Source organism: Balearica regulorum, chromosome Z (genome assembly GCF_011004875.1).
Source record: "Balearica regulorum gibbericeps isolate bBalReg1 chromosome Z, bBalReg1.pri, whole genome shotgun sequence".
Taxonomy (NCBI): Eukaryota; Metazoa; Chordata; class Aves; order Gruiformes; family Gruidae; genus Balearica; species Balearica regulorum.
In genome coordinates, this window is record NC_046220.1 from 77,874,317 (window position 1) to 77,891,312 (window position 16,996).

General features: G+C 46.3%; 1 protein-coding gene across 1 annotated transcript in view; it reads left to right on the plus strand.

Moving 5' to 3' along the window:
- Positions 1-4,260: 4,260 nt before the first annotated feature.
- The window catches only part of LOC104641753 (aquaporin-7), a 30,611-nt gene continuing 17,875 nt past the window's right edge, over positions 4,261-16,996 (plus strand). Inside the window, exon 1 of the mRNA XM_075741199.1 lies at positions 4,261-4,777. The gene's annotated coding sequence lies outside the window, so the exon portion shown is untranslated. The remainder of the gene's footprint in view (positions 4,778-16,996) is intronic.

Consider the following 16,996-nt stretch of genomic DNA (forward strand, 5'->3'; position numbering starts at 1 on the left):
TTGGAATCACCTAACGAATCACTCCAAGCAACCATACCTCTAAGACTTACCAGTTATTAGGATGAGAGCTGATGTACAAGTCAGTGCTGGGACTGGACACCTGGTTGCTGCCACTGGAGACACAGTTGTTCTGTTTTAGGACGTGGCAGATCACAGGGAGGGAAAGCTTCCTTCCACAGTTCGCTGCCTCCCACGGTCACACCTCATGTCTGATTTCACCTCCAGGGAAGATACTCTTGGCCATCCTGCCCAGAAACCTGTGTTGTTGCAAAATGAATTCAGATTTTCTGCTCCAGAAGAATCAGGTAGGGAATATCTGATCACAGCACATGTCTTCCAAGTAGGTTTCAGCTGGAGATCTCTGGGGATGGTGTGGCTTGCCAGAGAAAACATGAAAACTATTGGCAGCTGATTTCCAAAACAGTAGTTGGTTGCAGGTATTGGGCTTTGTGGAAGTTGAAGGGAGCTGTGAGATTACAACTCTAGGAAATTACAAAGCCTGTTGTGGCCCCCAGATGAGGACCCCTCTTGTAGGGTTTGTTGGATCCAAAGGGGTTGATGCAATTTGGGAAGTAGCTTGTCACTGCCTATGCAAAATGTCTGGCTGGAAGCTTGGATTCAGTGGAAGAGCTTGTTCGAGCTATAGGAGCTGATTGCCCCCTGGAGAGGTGGCAGCTTTAGCAGGATGCTAATCTGTAATATCAGTGTGAGGCTCGGGGTATGCTTATGAAGTCAGGCTTTTAATATGTGGTTAAGTTCCCTTGCAATGTGTCTATAAAAGGATGGATTTAAGATGTTTTAGTTAGTTGATTTCCCCCCTTCATTTTCTTTACCATGTTGCTGAGTGCATGGCCTAGTACTCACATACAGTTACAGTTGTCTGACACACAGCATTGCTGGCCAGAAGCTTTTGAGAAGGATGACTCAGTCTTCTTGGTCTAAGACTGTAGCTGTGGCTTGATTAATCTGCCCTGTGGTCTCAAACATTTATGATTCACTCCAGAAATTTGCAGACACGAGTGTGGGAAATTCTTTTTTTCCTAAAATGGGAGCTGAAATCCTCAATATTTGTATGATGGCAAGAGGGGTGCTGTAAGAAATTCATTATAGTATTATGAGATTCATCAGATTACAGGAACTGACAATATTGCAAATTATGCACCAGAGTTGCTATAAGCTGCCAAAACTACTAACAAGTACCATGTGCCATGAACAGACCCAGACTGAGAGCACATGGTGCTTAGGACACTAGTGACCTACAGGAAATATAACAGCCATGTACAGTAGAAGTAGACCTGGTCATTAACCAACATCATTCAAGTGTTCCCAAGTCATTAACCAATATCGTTCCCCGTTTCCATCTTCTCTTCCCTCCAGTTTTGTGTAGAAACTCCTGCCTGTGGACTCTGTTCACATCGCCTGGGGGAGAAGTTAAAGGGTAAACCATGACAGGTAGCTGCGGAAACTCCTGGTTACATCCAGATGGTTGGAGTTCAGTCCCTGCAGAAAACCAATCTGGACCAGACCCAAACTGTGCATCTTGCATATGTCTTTCTCACTCATCTTTCATGAAGAATTTTTCTTGCTCCTGTTGTTTCATGGCTGGTTAGGCAATAAGGATGATGACCCAGACCACCCAGAAGGAAACTCCCACACCATGCAGGATAGTCCTGAGCAGGAGAAGGAGAAGGACCGATGGGGAATCAGAAGTTACTGGGCTCTGTGAGACATATTTCCAGTACACATCCATCCTGTCCCCCACCTCCACCCACCCTGGCACCCTGATTGTGGTAGTTCCTCTCTCTGCAGCCCATCTGGGGCCCATGAGGAACTGCTCATTGCTCCCTTTTCTGTAATTTACAGGAAGATGGTGTCTGCCTGGTAGTCTGCGGGGCCTGCTGGAGCACCATGCCTATTTCTGGCACGGGCTTTTCCTTCCCCTGCATCTAGAGATCATGCTGCTGCAATCCCAGCTCTGGAGCAAACCCTCCATGCTTGAGCTGCACTGCCACAAAACCTCCAAACTCACATCAGCTCAGCTTTTCAGCTCTCCAATGCCTCAACGCAACCCATGGGAAAGAGCCAGAGCAAGGAGGGCTGGTTTAAAATCCAGGCAGTTATGCTGGTGTAGGGTTTCTAATTGAAATGAGAGCTCGCTGGCAGCTCAACATGGGGAAATAATGGGCAGCGTACCTCAAAGAGAAACAGGGAAGAGAATTTTTTTTTTTTTTTTTACTGAAAAGATACTTTTCTTTTGTTGTTGTTGTTGGCAACACTATGAGAAGGCTCATCCCTCTGTTTCTAATCCTGTTTTGTGTCAGCACATCCCTACCCATGTGCTTTCCAACCGACTGCAACAAGGAGTATAGCTTTCTCAAGGAGGATTCTTTAGGAGGACATAAGTTGGCACCAGATTCACCTTTTCCCTCTGGATTTTGGCTTTTGAGTTTCAGTAATGGCTGGAGTTCTTCATCAAGACAGGAGGCCCACGAGGAAATTCAAAGAAAGAAATTGAGATTTTGGTGCCCTGAACTGTTCACCTCCTAGCTATTATGTAGACAGGCCTCAGTGACAGAAATGAAAATGACTAAAGTAACTGGAATAAAATTCACTAGTAGGGGCAAATGCATGACATATATCTGGAAAAAAATAAAAATTTCAAATAAAAATCATAGGCAGAATATTTTCTGATGTGGACTAGGAAGTTGGCGGATCTCGATACCACGTGCTAAGGGTGCTAAAGGTCCCTTCCCTATTCTTATTTTGCTTTTTCTTATTGTGCCCTGGATCAGAGCTGTGAAAGACTGTAATGGTAACCGCAGCAGATGCAGAGGGTGGAGCTTTCTAACATGATTTTGATTTTTTTTCTTCCTCCAGCACTTCACAGCTTTTCAAATGGTGAATGTTAAACCCTTCAGGAAAAAAACTGAAAGTTCCCCAAAAATAAAGGTAGAGGGACCTCAGGAATCATCAGAAACCAGACTGTTTTGCAGTGCTGCAAGTTTTAAGTCCTCTGGATTCACTGGTTTTCTTGGGATCTTCTCCAGAGAGCCATCAGCCAGGGAAACCAGGGTTCCCAGGGGACCAGGTGGGCTCTCAAATGGGGTCACACTACACCCCCAGTGGGGCTGCACTCTCTTGGCCCCTCATGGAGATAAATTCCCCAATCCAGTGCCTACTCAGTTACTCATGAGCAAGGGGATCTCCGTTTCTCTCAGCCATGTCCTTTTCCTCCTTAAGGAGCATGCACAGTTTAGCAGACAGTTAGAAACTGTCATTCGGCCCAGATTTTATTACTGCATGTCATTTTCCTTTCTCCCTCTCCCTTTTTAGCCTTTCTGGTAATTACTCACACTTGCTTGAAATTAGCTTGAAAGGGAGTTTAATAGGCCCAGTAGATCTTTTACAGGTTGCAGCAAGCGTGACCTCACACTTCCACTGTATCCCTAATGGATTCCTATTGATATTTGCAGGCTATCCTGTGCTAAATTAGCATGTGAAGTCCACAGTAGTGCCATTCACCAGTATTTTAAAACCTAATTCCCTAGGGAAATGAAGGTTTGGGTTTACTCTTTTCCTTCTATTTTTTTCTCCTTTCCCCACTATATCCCCAAAACCCTTTTGAACCCATAGTATGATTTCTACCATATTTTTCATCTGGTAAAAGATCTGTAAGATTTGAATTTGCTCACAGTTTTGTGAAAACTGGCAGCTGGATAGAGCAGAAAGATCCAGGTTGTTGCTGCTCCCTACTCCCTGCCCTCAAGACAAAGGCAAAGTTCAGCACAATATACAGCATATACCCTGCGGTGCTGCTGCCGCTTGGCTGAGGAGCAATTACATCCTGGCTAATGAAGCAATGCAGGTATAGCTCAGAGCCAGGCAGCCATGGCACAGGACCCAGATCTCCAGCCAAACTAGTAGCGGATTCTGGAAGGAGCTGGAAGTATCGTGGTGGAGGAGATTGGAGAGGGAAGCACACTATTTTAACTCCATCAGTCACAGAACAACTTATTTTTAATAGTGCTTTTTCCCATAACACTAGGAAAAGTTTCCTTTTCTTCTCCCTTTCCAGGCTTAATTCCTGTGTCTTTAACAGATCCGTCAGCTCTGGATTCTTGGACACTGCATTCGGTGCGTGCAGCACAGTGCCAAAAGCGGTCATAGGCCACAGAGAAAAAACATAAAAGTGGAGAAGCTGCTTCTTGGCGGGAGCTGTAATGAAATTACGGGAGGAGTGGAGGCAGGGGAGGAAGCTGGCTTCCACTGAGGTGCTGTCAGTGTCCCCTCCACTATTGGACGTGGTCGCTCACTCCTTTTGCCATCATCTCTGGTTCCCATTGGAATCACTGCTTATCCACATGCACTGCAAACTGGGAGACGGGAGGAAAATCAGAGGATTAGCAAGAGAGCAGTGGACACATTTTACAAGGCTAACGTTGTGACCTTTCTTGGCATTGAATCCTGAGCTACTTTGAATATCTGACTGCTTCTTTTGTACCTGAATGGCAATTGATCAGTTTGAGCAATCTGCTCCAGCTCTGGATACTGGGCAGCTGGGAAAATATTTTCCTTTATTTGCCTCATTTGTGTCTAAGCAGACGTTGCTGCACACCCTTGGGAGATTCCACTTATTTCCTACTGAGGGCACGGTGCAGTGTGTCAGCAGAAGGCATGCAGCTGTATTCCCTGTACAGCAAGTGAATTTGCTTTGCAATCCTCAGGTCTGATGGTCACTGTGGATCGGACTGGGCGAAGTCATGGGCAGGACATAAAGGTAAGAGGACAGTAATAGGAGCTGCATGTACATCCAGTGGGGAGGGGTCATGCTGCTGCTATCTGTTGTAGCCAGTAAAGCAGAAGATGAGTCATCTTTTCCTGCAGAAAGTCTTGCTGTGTTGCTTGCTGTTTTGCACAGCCTTCAGCTTAAGCAAATAAAACAGGTTTTGATGCACCTGCTGACCAAAAAAGACTCTCCTTCTGGGGCTGCTTGCTAGAATACATGATGGGGATGAGGGGATATTTCCAGAAAATCTTCAGAGGGTTATCTCAAGTCACAATGTACTATTGTGACTGGGAAGGACCTTGGAAACTGTCAAAGCTCAATGGATCAGTTGGGGGCAGAGTATTGTTTGATCAAATCTTACAATTTTTTTGCAAGTTTAGTTTTTTTAAAATCTAGTTTTAAAAATCTGATTTGTGGAAATAGCTAGAAACATATAGGCATTTATGTCTGTCTTCATAGAATCGTAAAATCATAAAATCATAGAAAACCAGGTTGGAAGGGGTCTGAAAGATCATCTGGTACAACCTTTCTTGGCAAAAGCACAGTCTAGACAAGATGGCCCAGCACCCTGTCCAGCCAATTCTTAAAAATGTCCATTGTTGGGGAATCCACCACTTGGGGGGATTATTCCAATGGTTGACTAGTCTCATTGTGAAAAATTTTCCTCTAGTGTCCAATTGGAATCTCCTCAGAAATAACTTGCACCCATTACCCCTCATCTTTTCTATGTAAAAAGAGAGTCTGCATCTTATTTGTAGCCACCTTTTAAATACTGGAACATGGTGATACGCGTTTCTTGACTTAAAATGGTTGCTTTCTCCTACATTGAAGTTGAGCCTGAAACCAGCAGGATGCCTGCATTTTCTTGTAGTGTGTTTGTGCAGTCTGTCTGTGGTGGGCCTCTAACAAAGATACCCCTCCCACTTTTCCTTCCCCATATTCCTATTCCCCCCTCCCTATTTTAGAAAGGAGAGGCTGGAATTGTTTTCTCCTTGTCCTTGGGAAATCAAGAATAGTCTTTGGAGGCTGCTGCATATGGTAGGTATGACTGGAAGACATAGGAAGAGAAACAAAAAAAAGTCTGAAATAATAAACTGCAACTCAAGTGAGATTTTCCATTGTTGAATAATGTCTTAAAATGAATAAACATTCAGTTGGATGCTGTGAGCACGTCTCATTGAAGAACACTGTACTCTCCACACAGCGGTGAACCACTCCATGAAGAGTGGAGGAGAAGGCTGAAAATTATGTTTTAAAGCCAGGGCTATTGAAAAGATTTGAATGCCCATCCTACACTTTCCTTTCAGAAAGTTAAATGCTCTCAGAATGAACACTTTTCTTGGATAAAAATTGATTTCAGCAGAAGATTGGCATAGGGAAATTTAAACTAAGTAACTTTGCTGGGTCAGCTTGACAGTAAAGTCTGGGTCTATTCAAGCCTCCACAGCTTCTCACAAGAATAATTTCAGGCTATTATTGTCTGTGTTGGTACTTATCAGCTGGGCTTCTTGAGCAGGTGACGTCACCATGGCTTCTACCTCTGCTTGGATGTGGCAGTGAGTTTTGGGAGCTGAGTTTCCTGTGACACTTTTTGGACATTTCAGGTGTTTTCAGTGATGCTCAGCCAGACCCTTGCACAAACAGGGATGTTGCAGAGTTGGAGCAGAGATCGATCAGGAAACATCTGAGGATAATGTGATGATCATGGCACTGAGAAACACATTTATCTCTCTCTTTCTGAACTGTGGCTCCTATAAGAGAGAAGTTTCCAGCTGCACCTGGAGTTCTTTGGTCAGAATTAACTTCACCAGAAGGACTCTGAAGTGACTGTAGGTGGGTCAAAGACAGCGAGCCTGTGCACTGCCCTGGCTGTAAGTGATCTCTCCCTCACTGGTTTTTTCAGCTCACAGCTCTTTGAGAGAAACAATAGTTTGTGAGAAAGATCAACTTGGATAAATTAAGGCCTAAACTGACAGCCAAAGAAGTGATGAGGGTATGTATATGTGTGTAGGCACAAGCTGGGAATCAGTGATATATTTGTTTAAGGTGATGACTGGAAAAGGCTCAGCAGGACCATTTTGAATATCTGCAGCTCTTACTACCTAGGCTGTTGACCGAAGTTTTGGCTCCTGATGCCAACAGGTATCTGGAGGCTGGCGGCTGCTGTGAGAGTAACAGTTGTCCTGTGCATCCTCAAAGAGGTAAACTGAGCAGGACAGACTTTCAGGGGAGGGATTGGTGTGGGGTTCTGTCATGGTTTAACCCAGAAGGTAGCTAAACCAACCACACCACCATTTAGCCACTGCCCACCCCTCCGTGGGGGAGAGAATCAAAAAAAAGTAAAACTCATGGGTTGAGATAAAACCAGTTTAATAGAACAGAAAAAATAAATAAATATACAAAACAAGTGATGCACAGCACAATTTCTCACCACTCAAAGCCGATGCTCATCTAGTTTCTGAGCTGCCCTGCCTACTGGCCAACTCCCTCAGTTATACAGAGAGCATGATGTCATACGGTATGGAATATCCCTTTGGACAGGTTGGGTCAGCTGTCCTTGCTGTGTCCCCTCCCATCTCCTTATGCAACCCCCCACCTTTTTGTTGGCAGGGCACTATGAGAAGGTGAAAAGTCCTTGACTGCTTGGCTACAACTAAAAGACCAGTGTGTTATCAACATTATTCTCATCCGAAATCCAAAACACAGCATGACACCAGCTGCTAGGAAGAAAATTAACTCTATCCCAGCCAAAATCAGGACATTATTTACTGTGAGGGTGGTGAGGCACTGGAACAGGATGCCCAGAGAAGCTGCGGCTGCCCCCTCCCTGGAAGTGTTGAAGGCCAGGTTGAATGGGACTTTGGGCAACCTGGTCTAGTGGAGGGTGTCCCACTGCCCATGGCAAGGGGGTTGGAACTAGATGAGCTTTGATGTCCCTTCCAACCCAAACCATTCTGTGATTCTAAGTTCACTCATGTCTTTCAAGTCACTGTCTGGAGAGGCTTTCTCAGCTCTGCTAGTGCCTGGCAATGAGTCTTGGGTTTCTGACAGCTTCTCTCATGCTACATGTAAAATATTGTTATGGGCAAAGATGAACACATTATATTCATACAGACCCAAAAGCTTAATTGAAATCTTAACCTAATCAAGACATAATAAAGTTATTTTTAGTCCAGTAGCAATAACACTAACACTTATAATCCAGATTAATACAGAAAAACCTCATTAATAACAATACTCTTAAAACTGTTATAAAAGAAAACTTACTAATATCTAATTCTCTTCTGCAATGCTATCCTCACCTTCTGATGTCCCCCTGAGTCTGTGGTTGTTGGCACTGCCCTTCTCAAGCAGAGAGGTGGTGGGCTGTCTCTGTGACCCATCAGTGTCGTGACTTGTTCACCAGGAGAAGCACCATGTTCATGGTGGAGGTCCCTTCCTCCTCAGGTCCGGGGTCTGCTTGGGGCTATTTTTATGTTTTCTCTCGTCACATTCTCTTTCCTTCTCAGTGGTTTCCAGGTACAGTTTGAATATTCACAACAGCTTCCCCCAGCCTGGGTTAACATAAAGGGCTGTTTCTTGTTATGCAGTAACTACCTACATTTGTCAGACATTTTATCATATATGGAACTTACTTGACTGCTAGCAATTGTTAAGTAAAACAACAGCAGCTCAGGTCGTGATAAGTCTGGAGAAATCCTGAGATGCCAAAGCCTATGTCTTTCACTAACAATTTCAAAAACTGTTTTCACTGGGCTATATCAGCACCTTGACAGAAGTAGACATTCAAATATTATTGTATCCTTTGGCTGCAAGAGAAGGTCCGCAAACACACATAGGGACCACAGGACCCTGTCTGGTGAGTCTATGAGATCTGTGTACATAAATGGTCACGTTAGAATTGCTCCTCTCACCTGTCCCAGGACTGCAATGGAGCTGACATCCACGGTGTCAGTCAGGGGTAGGGCAGAAACTTCCTCCACTGATTTGCACATCATTGCTGATTTTCTCAGGTGAGTCTCACCACTACAGGGTTGCACTGAGAACTGGTGTGATGTTTTTTGTCTCAGAGTGCAAGGAACTTTTGTCTATTCCTGGTTCTCTTGTCTTTTTTTTCCCCCATCACATTTGATCTGTCGAGGTTGTACCATCTTTGGGACAAGGACTATATTCCTTTCTCTTTTCGTTCTTCTTTCTCTGACAACCATTTGCAACTGTCTTCAACCTTTAGTCTCAGAAATTTCTGGAGAGAATCAATGCAGCTGATATTTCTGCAAAGATGTTTGTAATAAACAATGCTGGCAAGCTTCCCCTTGGGAAGGGGCTCATTTCAATCCTAGAAGGAATTTTCCCCCCTCCATTGACATGATAAAATAAGCCAAATGCAAAATATTTTTTTTCTTAATACATCTTCCCTGTGCCTTTTACTATGCTTGCCCACAGTGCTAGACCCACTGCATCCGGTTCAGCTTAGAGATGCTGAGTGGGTCGGTGTGCACTTGCTTTCCCCAGGGTGTCAGTCCTCCTGTTCCCAGAGCAGGAGAGGGTGTCAGTCTCACACAGGAGCGGTTTCCCAAAGACAGGAGTGCTGCTGCCACCTCTTGGAGCTGGGAATAAGGGACGAGCCCAGCGTGGGAGGCATTGTCGTGGTGCACTGTGGGAGGCTCAGGATGGTCACCTCTTCATTTTGCTCATGCCTTCCCCTGGCAAGCTGTACTCTGGTGAAAGCCAAAGGTCTGAAACAGGTGCGACTTATTTGTTCTCATCTGGACCCTCAACCAGCACAGGATCCATACCAACAGCTGGTTTTCAAAGGGTATTTGCTCACCAAGTCAAGCTTTAAAGTGCACTTGTGATGAGGCTCTCTCCAGTTTCCAGGGGAGGCTGTACAGCAGTGCAATGAATGTCACCTTTCTGAAGCTTTTACTGTCTCTAAAATGCTATTAAAATGCTTCACTGCAATATGCATTATTGCAAATGCTCCGTTAAATGGAGGGATGGAAACCAGGTTGTTTTAAAGTCACAGTAAGGTCTGACCTGATCTCTGCATAACTAACATCATTACTTCTCTTCCTCTCCTTTGTTATCTCAGCTCTTAAGTGGTGCTTATCAGCATGATATCTATGTGCTATCTAGGAATGCATTAAGCAACAGCTGTTACATGTTTAGTTCTCATGGGGGGAAAATATGTGTAATTAAATTGTTTTGTTTGAAATCCTCATTGCACTGAGTCAGTCTGTCCATTGCTTTTTCACAGAAATGCACATGCGGACACACACGTAGAGCTCTCCTTTTATGCTCGTGGAGGTAGACCAGAAGGTAGAGAGGTTTATGATGGCTTTTAGCACTGCGAAAGCTTTACTCCACAGCATGTGGCTGGTCCCACACAGACACTGTCTCCTACACGGAGGGACAGAGTTTATTACCACTCAAAGAGCCAAAGGAGAGGCACTGTCAAGGGCAGCCTGGATCCTGATGCCACAGGCTCTATTAGATGGTTTGGGCTCCTGCTACCAAGACAAAACAGGGACTGAAGGTGATTTGCTGCTTTCTGGGAGTGCGGTGGCAGCTGATGCTGTTGCTTATAGCAGCCCAGGCTTCAGAGTGAGCGTACCATGATCAAGCCTGTCCATGGCCATCTATGCATTGAGTTATTTTGGGAGTAGCAGCTTGGAGTGGTACATTTGGGGCAGGGAAGGGAAGGGTCCTTGTCTCACTTGTCTGCTCCAGTGGGAGCAGCAGCAAATATTAGTGGCCGTTTCTGAACCAGGAAGAGCAAAAGCTATATTTGGGGGCTCAGACGCTATGATTAGTGTAGGTGACCTTCTCACTGCTTGAGTTAATCCATGATTCTCTGATCTATTCAGCAACAGGAGGTGATGGTTCATTGCAATATGTGGCAGTAGATGATGGGTTCTGACAACATCAGGACTGACAAAACTGGCAAAGCACACTGGAGAGCTCCTGAAGACAGTTTGGGGGTGTGTAGGAGCACGTTCAATAGACAAGAGATCTGCAGAATCACCTGCTCTCTGTTGTCAAGAAGAACACCTGATGGATGCAAATGGAATTCAGGACCAGGTTTTCAAACCTCTCCCCACTACCCTCTGTACAGTGGGTCTCTCCTTGGCCAGCCAGAGAAGGCTGCTGATCTTTCCTGTTCAGGTTACCACCAACTGTGAAGGTCATGGAGCTCTCCATGAGTTTGCTGGTCCACCCTCTACTGAACTATTTCATTCCATTCCAACCAGATTAATCTCATGATCTCAGGAACATCTCATGATACTCAGGAATAGCCTGTAAACATGCACAGCTGGGATACTCATTTGAGGGACATGCTGGTGAATAAGGAGTAGAGGATCTGAATTTCTCTGGGACAGAATAGGACTGAAATGGGCAACATGGGGTCTGGCTCAGCTTGTGAGTCATGTCTATATGGCACTCAACTGGGCTGAACAGATAGAGAAGATCCTGGTACGTTTGGGTCTCTGAGTGCTCCAAGGATTAAAGCATGAGGACTTGGTGGCAAGGCAGAGAGCGCTGCAGGAGCTCAGCATGGATTCATTTCCCAGACAATCCCACATAGCATGTGGGGTTGATCTGCCTTTCCTAATCATAAACAGAAGCTAGTGCAAACACAAAGCAAGGTGAGTGACACTGCTCACCAGCTGTACAAGGCTCGGAGCTGGAAATGGACGTGGCATGCTCAGATTCATAAGTACCCAAAGCTGATTTGAGTTTGGCTCAGTGATAGCTGGGCCAGCACTTGGCTGGAGTCAACCACACTCGATGGGCATCACCTTATGGGATTGCACAGCAGCACTTCGAGAGGACAATACATACCAGCAGAGAGGGCCACATGGGGGTCTTTCTCCAGCACTCCAAGCTGTAGCAGCAAAACATGTTTCCTAGGGTGCATTGTGGCTCCTTTAGTGCCACAGACCTCATGGGGCGTTTGCTCACTGGGTTGTAATAGACGCTAAAAATCTCTTTGTACATCCTCCTTGTTACAATTCACATTGACACAGGTGGTTATTACTGCAGTACCTCTGACTGTGCCAGACCCACAGAAATACATTAGGAGACTCAGTCCTTGTTCCAGAGAGCTTATTACAAACAATTTGAAAAGGGTGATATGGGGACAGAAGGCAGATCCTCTGTCCAGAAATGGATTCTCCATCAACTGCCTTCACCGTAGCAGAGAGAACGAAGGATGTATTTATTATGCTGGCACATAGAAGTATTTCAGTCATAGAATTCGTGATGATTGCTTCTTCACTGCAGTGTGTCTGTGTGTGTAAACATGTCTACTTTGTGTGTTTCTTTTTGTGGCTCAGACTCAAAAGTAAAATACGCAGGAAATCTGTGCAAATAACACCAAGGCACTTTCCAGTCAAACTTGTCTAAATGTTTCCTAGTGCTAGCAGATCAGTTCTGCCTCACAAATGGCAAGGCAGTCTTTGCAACTGACTTGTATATGTGAAATCTTTCCTCCATCTTTGCCTCTGGACATTGTCTGGTTTCCCAGTTGGTGTCAGATGTACATGACGCAGGTCCTGGGCTGGGAGGCTGCCATGACACAAGGCTAACGAGGCGTGATGTGCTCTGATTAACAGTAAGGCATGCATGGTCGGGGTGACTGAGTGAGTGGTGAAGTCCCTATGGCACAAGGCTGTTTTCATTTTAGGGCTAGACAGGTTGGCATTTAGATCACCATGTCCACATTTGCATGTGAAACTGGCTGCCATGCAGTCATTTAGAGCCATGCAAGCAGCTGCCTGGTAAATAAGTCAAGTGTGAAGGCACACTGACACCTAGCACTCCTCTCTGGAGTCACGAAGAGAGTCCTGGAGCCAGGAGCTTGGTCAGGAGCTCGTCTTCCCTGCAACATTGGCCAGAAGACTCTGTGTGCTGATGGAGGACTGCACCTCCAGTTTTGTGAGATGCTGCTGCATGCAGCCTGGGAGAGCAGACCTGTCCTTGCTGCCTCTCCCAGAGCGGGGTGCAGGTGTGGGAAGGACTGTCTGGGTCTAGCACCTGTGGGAGGGTGAGCTCTGTCCTGGACCCTCCCAAATGCAAGCTGAAATGGTGGAAACAGCAATTCTGGGCTGTGAGGGGCAGCATAGGAGCCATCACCTTCCCTATGCCACCCAACGTGAAATGGGAGCCAAGCCAAAAGCTGCCCTGCTGTGAAGGTCCATGCCTGTCTGAGGCCAGTCCAGGGCAGACCTCAGAGCAGGGACCCATACTGTGGTAGAGGGGCAGCCAGGACCTATGTGTTGAGCTATTGCATGTGCAATGTATGATACCAATGCTGTGGGATCTTTGCAGCCTGGCTGTCAGCTTCCAGCTGGGGCTGAAGGCACCATCTCTGATTTATGAGCCCTCTGTGCCCCAGGACCTGTTGCTGGCAGCAGGACTCCAGCCTTGATCTGCAGATGTTCAGCTTTTAAGTTGTGCGGGTCCTAAATGCCGTGGAGCTGAGGTACTCTGCTCCAGCTTCCAAAGGAATGGGGCATATAAACTTGCTCCGTGAGTCACATTTGGTGTCCCTTCTCAGCATCAGGTTACCTCACAACTGTGCTGGCAAGTTGGTTGGAGACCAGCTGTGGAAGGAATATGCAAAACATTTTTCAAAGGGCCTCCATTTGCTCTCCAATGATGATCTGAAAAAGATGTTTCATTAAAATACATTTTGTTAAAGGAGAGAAGGCTGTGAGAAGGAATTGGGCTGAAGCAGGGTAGCGGGGCAGGTAACTATAAGGCAAGAAAGTGGCCCATGGCACATTTTAGTCAATCATTTATGGAAACCATGAAATGATACTGTATGAATGCCAGCGAGGGAATACAACAATAATTTTGTGGCATTTTCTGTACACAGCCATTGACTGATGCTCCAGTGACTCATTCATATGGCATTTTTCCAGATCTGATAAAATCGTGGACTCTGAGCAACTCTCCTATCTATGCAGATTTATTTTTTTTCTTCTCAAACATATTTCATGCACCTTTGTGCATAACATAACATTACTGTATGTGTAACTGCCTAGTCTAGATCTCTATCCGCTTTTTCTATCCTTTGCTTACGTTTGCCTCAGCTTACGATCCTATCAGGTGCTGAAAGCTAAGCAGGACTGATCTGGCAGGAAGGGTCAGCGCCCGGAAGGGAAGCCTCTGGTTACAGCTGAGTGCTACAGCAAGTGATGACAGTATCTGGGGAGGGATGCACTCCTCTGAGACAGAGAGCTGGTTGGGTGGGACACTGGGCGTGGGAGCACCGTCTTTGTTATATATTTGACTTGTGGTCATCCAAGTCAATGCACCAGCTGACACTTTAGGACTCTTCCATGGGATTTGCTGTTTTCTTCCAGGCTGTGAGTTGTCAGCAGGCAGGGAGAAATTCACAGGCATTGGGGCTGCTTTCACCAAAGGATATATCTTCATTCGAAGAACTAGATGGATATGGAGTTAGCTAGTATCATAGAAGCATTGAGCGGTTTTTGGGTTGGGAGCAACCTTTAAAGGTCACCTGGTCCACCCCGCCAGCAATGAGCATGGATATCTTCAACTCGATGGGGTTGCTCAGAGCCCCGTGCCACCCGACCTTGAATGTTTCCAGGGGTGGGGCGTCGACCACCTCGTGGTGGGCGGGGGCCGACCTGTGGCGGTGCTTCGCCAGCCTCATGGTGAAAGGTGTCTTCCTTCTCTCGGTTGTGAATCTCCCCCCTTTTAGTTTAAAACCCTGACGCCTTGTCCTATCGCTAGAGGCCCTGCTAAAAAGTCTGTCCCCATCTCTCTTGTGAGCGCCCCGTAAGTAGGGAAAGGCCGCCGGAAGGTGTCCCCGGTGCCTTCTCTTGTGCAGGCTGAAGAAGGCCAAGTCTGTGAACCCGTCCTCGTGGGAGAGGTGTTCCACCCCTCTGACCGTGTTTGTGGCCCTGCTCTGGACCTGCTCCAAGAGGTCTGTGTCTTTCCTGTGCTAATACAGACATAAAGAATACTTTAGACTTTCACCCTGTGTTACAGATTAGGGTCAGTCTGTTGGGGACTTAAAGATGATTACGATCTATTAACCTCTGTTTCTCTGTGTTGATCAATCTTGTTATCCTGTTAGCAAGTGTGAATCAACCACTGCAAATTATGAACATGTTTTTTTCCTCTGTGCCGACAACCTAGAACAAAACATGTTTTTTGTTACTGCTGGCTCATATCGTGCTCTGTGCAGATGCTGATCAGGGCAGGATGTCTTCCATCAGGCTGTTGCCTACCGGTACATGATGAATTATTTTGGCAATGCTTCCAAACAAATCAGAGTGCAAAAAACATGGGGTAATTGCACGACAGAAATAACAACTAACCAGAACTTATCCAAAGCTCTTGAACAAACACATGCTTTGAGAGTCCAGCTGCAGTCCAAGAAGATCATAATGAAGCTGGGCATCTCTCTTCCCCTATACCACTCCGTGGCTCCATACAACAAACATGATATATCCTACAAAATTTTTGGTTGTAAGATTTTCCCCACGCTTCTTCTAAGGTGGTTGCTGGTGTGGGCTTAAGAGAGGTCTTGTGAGTTTAGGGGAATTTTTTCATGTAAAATTTCCAGGCACCACCAGCATAAAGGAACAGGTGGTTGGATGGGACACAGCAAACCCTATGGCACTTGCAAGGGCGTGAGACCCTGCTCTGAGATTTCTTTCCAGACCAGAGCTCGCATGTTGACCAGGAACCAGGTTGACAGTGAGGGACGAGGGTGTGAGCCCTCAGCCTGGGCACAGCAGAGGGACCCCGGCAGGGACCTGCAACACCCCCATGGTTATGGCACTGCTTTTTCTCCCCCCAAGCACTTGCTGATAGTGTTGTGTGACTGTGGTGTGGCAGTGCCATGCCCAAAGCTGCCATCTCATGGGGCTGTGCAGAAGAGACAAGCTGAGGAGGGGACGTGGCGCCTGTGCAGGGGAGGAGACAGGTAAGCAGCGAGCAGGCTCTCCGCTCTGTTAGCTTGCTTCCCCCCATGAAGCACTGTACAAACAGCAGTGGCAATAAAATGTGAGATGAACAAGACAAAGTCAGCTATATTTACTGCCCTGAAGCAGGGCACGATTGTTCCCCATGGTGAGTTTTCAAGTGCCTTTTGCTTCTAGTCTGCTTTTAAATGATGCATGTGATGTGGCTTCCTCCAGCTCCTGGGGGGGAAGGAGAAGGGAGACTCTGCCACAGTGCAATAGATCTGCCTCTACTAAAGCTTTTACTGTATCTAAACTGCCATTGAATCACTGCACAGCTGTAGGCATTACAGTAAGTCCTCTGGTGAGCTGAGGGAGCTGTTCTGCTGGCTTGACCTGTTGTGTATGTGAAGGACGCTCCTACCTGCTCCTCTGACTGCTGGCCTCACCAGTGGTGAAGTGGAAGATGAGACAAGTATGTCCTTAGCTGTCCCGGGACTGGGAGAGGTCACTATCTGCATTGCATAGAGGAGGAGAGAGCTATGAGGAGGTGGATGACTTAGGATGACCCAGGAGCTGATGGCACTTCCAGCGCTAAGCTGAAGCAGGTGTTTTAGCAAGGATCACGCAGCATGCTGTGAGCAGTTGCAAACGTCTCCTCTGACCACCCCAAGCTGCTTCTGAATGAGGTGTCTTGATCACCCCCAGGAACGGGCAGGGAGGAGGAGTCACAGCTCAGGACTCACACTGGTGAGTGGCAGAGCTGAGAATATACTTCCAGTATCCTCATTTAAACTCAGGACAACCCAGAAATTCAAGAATATGCTAGGAAAGGCTGCTTGCCTTCTGTTCTTGTGACTGATGTGGTGGACATCCTATTCCATTGGATACCACAGTCAGCTGGCAGTGGTCACTGAGGTGAGTTGGGCCCATGGAGGAGATCCTAGGTGTGATGGGAGAAGAGTGTGTGAACAGAACAAATGTATTTCCCCGGAGTTATTTTACAATTCCCAACAATTCACAGCACAGAGACCACTTGTGGTAGAGGGCTGTCCATGTTTAATAGCCATTGATGGATTTTTACCTCTGTGAATTTGTATTACTATCCTCAGATCCCTTTTCAGCACCCACAGCATCCTGTGTCAAGGATTTCTAGACATAAACTACACACTCCAGTGCATGAAAAGCAATTTGAGCTTATTGTTCAGCAGATTCAGGGTGAGCAAAGACAGGTGAGCAAAGTGACACATTTTCTGATAGACTCTAC